Here is a 3,633-nt window from a genome sequence, read left to right on the forward strand (position 1 = left end):
GCATTGCAATATCTTTCAAGTGCAAGCAAGGGATGGGTAATAAGTAAATGCAGGCATTGCCAATGCCACTATATCCTGTTGAACAACATTTAAAATGTGTATAGGAACCATTTGCTCATATAACTGGAAGGAGCAGTTAAACTTTTTATCTTTATTTCTATTTTTGAGGAAAATGACTCTTGGCACTTGTGAATTCTATGATCAGCTATATATCTATTGTTATAAATTATCTTTACTCCCATAGTCAATGTAACCTATGCTGAGTTAGCCTATTTCAGCCAGAGCAGACAATGCAATTTATGTCAGCATTCCTGGAAGGAGAAAATCAGCTTGGTCTGCTGTTGTTGATTGCTATCCACTAAATGCTACTCAAAGTGCACATTTATTGACGTTTGGTAAGAACAGAATAATGTAGATGTAGCTAAAATACTCACACTTTTAAAATGGTAGACAACGCAATTTTATTCTGAACTCTTAATGAAGACCATGCTCGGGCAGATGTGGCCACTAGCTATGGAGTTGTGCCCCAGAATTAGTCACTCCCTTCAGGAGAGAAAGGCAGAAAAACTGCAGTAAAATATTTTGCACAGTTGGTCCATAATATAGAAAGAAAGTGAAAGCCATTTATACAAGAGGATTAAACTCTCCTGATTATTTTCTATCCAGATACCACTCGTCTGTGTGGAAGAGAGGTGAGGACTGGGGTTGCCTGGGGGATTGCTCACTGAGGAACTGGACTATGGCAAAACTTTCAAGGTTACATTCTGCAGGGTACCCATATTAATAGTGGACCTCACATGGGCTTTGGTAGTAAATGTCTACATGGACTTTATTCATACCTTTTGACAAGGTCCTGCATGGAGACTGGTAGATAAAGTAAGAGCTCATGGATCCAGTGGCAAATTAAATCTGATAATTGGCTTGGTGATAGGAGCCAGAGTTGAAAGTCAAGGAGTTGTTTTGTGATTGAAGCCTGGTACCAGTCACATACTGCATGGATCAGTTCTGGAACCCTTGCTGTTTGATATATACATTAATGATCTGGATATGAATGTAGGATGTATTAGAAAGTTCACAGATGGCAAGAAAATTCTAGGTGTTGATGATAGGGAGGAATGTAGTCTTTGGCTATGGACCTATATCGATGAGTTGGTAAGATGGACCAAGCAATAGCAGATGTAATTTAGTCCTGAAAACATAAGGTGATCCATTTTGAGAGGACTAATACGGTTAGGGTATAATATACTGAAGGGTAGTGACCCTTGGAAGTACTGATGAACAGAGCAACTTTGGTGCACATGTCCAAGTATAGCTGAAGGCAGCAGCAGAGGTAGACAAGGTCATGAAGAAAGCATATGGGATACTTTCCTTCATTAGCCAGGGCATAGAATAGAAGGGCATGGAGGATATGGTACAACTTAATAAAATGCCAGTTTAGGCCAGAGCTAGAGTACTGTCTACAGTTCTGGTCACCATACTGTAAGAAGTACGGTATTTAGAGGGGAGATTCACTAGGATGTTGCCTGGGATGAAATGTTTTCAGCTACGAGGAAAAACAGGATAACCTGGTTTTGTTTATTTTGCAGTGGAGAAAGCTGAGGAGAGATGGGGGTTGGAGAGGGGAACCACTGATTGAGGTACATAAAATTATGGGGGTTGTAGATAGGGTAGATATTGAGAATATTTGCCCCTTAACATAACAGTCTATTACCAGAGGGCACAGTTTAAGTGAACGGTAGGAGATTTTGAGCAGATTTGAGGAAAATATTTTTCAACCAGAGGATGGTTGGAATATGGAATGGACTGCCTGAGGGGTGGTGGTGGAAACAGGTAGTCTCACAAACATTTACAAAATTTTAAGATGAGCATCTCGAAACACCATGGCATAGAAGACTATGGACCCGCGTGCTGGAAAAATAAGATTAGCATAGATTATTAACTGATAATCAGCATGGACATAGTATGCTGAAGGACCTGTTTCCATGCTGTGTGACTGTACAATTCCATGACTGATGACATCCCAGTGTAAATAGAGAGTTAAAAAAAACTTGAACATGAAAAATGTAAATTGTCAACAGGTTATTTTTAAACTGGCCTCTGATTTAAGAGTTCTGTGGGCGAGAGAGGAAGTAATTGGACCAGCCAAGATGAATAGAAAGGAGTGGAAAAAGAACAAGACTGGGAGCAATGACTATACTAAGCTATAGCAGATTCAAAACTGGGGTGACCATAGGTATTTTCAGGCCTCATTCTGTGTGTTTCAAGACTACAACCCAGGGTAAAGGATTGGTGTTTCAACCATGCACAGCACAAGACTTCACTTTTAATTGCAAATTTCAATGCAGGAGATAGCTTATGGTGGAAAAGCTGAAACATTCCATCCCAGGCAACATCCAGAAAGAGGAAGAATTCCTTTGGGCAAAATTAATCCATGAAACAAGCCACAAAAATATTTTATGAAGGTTTATTAGATTCCATTAGTCCTATTGTGCAGACACTGTCTTTCAAGGTTCTTCATAAAGGTGACTATAGTTCAAAAGTAATTGAAACGCAAAACAATTGAAATAAAAACAGAAAATGCTAGAAATACTCAGTGGGTCAGGCCAGCATCCACAGCGACAGTACTTCCTGGATCTTCTGTTTTCATTACATTCAAAGACACTATTAGTCATAAAAACATATGAGATGTTCTGAGGTCATGAAATGCAATAAATAACTGTTAGTTTTTTCTTCTGATGCAATGTTCATATGCCTAATGGACCACAGGAATAAAGGCAGTTGGGTCCATTATTTTTTTAAATCAGTTATGTGTCTTGTAAATTGGGGGATTTTTTTGGTAAAATTTTATACATTAAGTAATGTGATGGCCAAATAATACTTAATTCTTTCTAAGAAAAAAGTTTCATAAACCAAAATTGTGAATGTTGTAAAAACCATCAGTGGAATGGGAAACTGATCTACCCATGCTGATACACAATTCTTTAAAAGCAGCATTGCAGATGGGAAAATCAATTTTAAGCTTACAATTGTCATTTGGGTTTTGCATAGAGATGTTCCTTTGACACAAGCATTGGAAGGACTACATCTTCCTTGATATATTGCGTTTGATTCTATTGGAAGCTTCAATGCTTAGCAGATTGCAATAATTGTGGTGCATTGAAAAGGTTCACGTTTTCATAACCTTCCATTCCCCTCCCTTCTCTCGAAGTGCATTGTTTGCTCAGAGCTGTAATAAAGCTGCTGCTGCTGGGCGTGTTAAGTGCCCTCATTGCCCCTGCTGGATTTCTACACACGTGTAGCATTGCGCAAAAAGCAATACCCCTGGCAACACTCCCAAGGCGCTAACGCACCCAAGGTGGAGGCATATCTTTTCTTCTTGTTTATTAATTTAACTGCAAGAGAGGAAAGGATGCATTTGACAAGAGGGTCGGAAAAAGCAGGGGTGTGGGAAAGATGCAAGAAAAGAGCGCCTTTCGTTTTCTAACACAGGAGATAATCGATTTAATACGTCAATCATGCCGCCGTTGCCCTAGCAGCACCTGACGTCATTTCGCCCTGCATCTCATTGGAGGAAACCCCGTGCGCTGGAGAGCCGCTCAAGGATCAGCTGAGAGAGGAAAAGGCTCCCTCCCC

The sequence above is a fragment of the Pristis pectinata genome, chromosome 9 (genome assembly GCF_009764475.1).
Source record: "Pristis pectinata isolate sPriPec2 chromosome 9, sPriPec2.1.pri, whole genome shotgun sequence".
In the NCBI taxonomy this organism is placed as follows: domain Eukaryota; kingdom Metazoa; phylum Chordata; class Chondrichthyes; order Rhinopristiformes; family Pristidae; genus Pristis; species Pristis pectinata.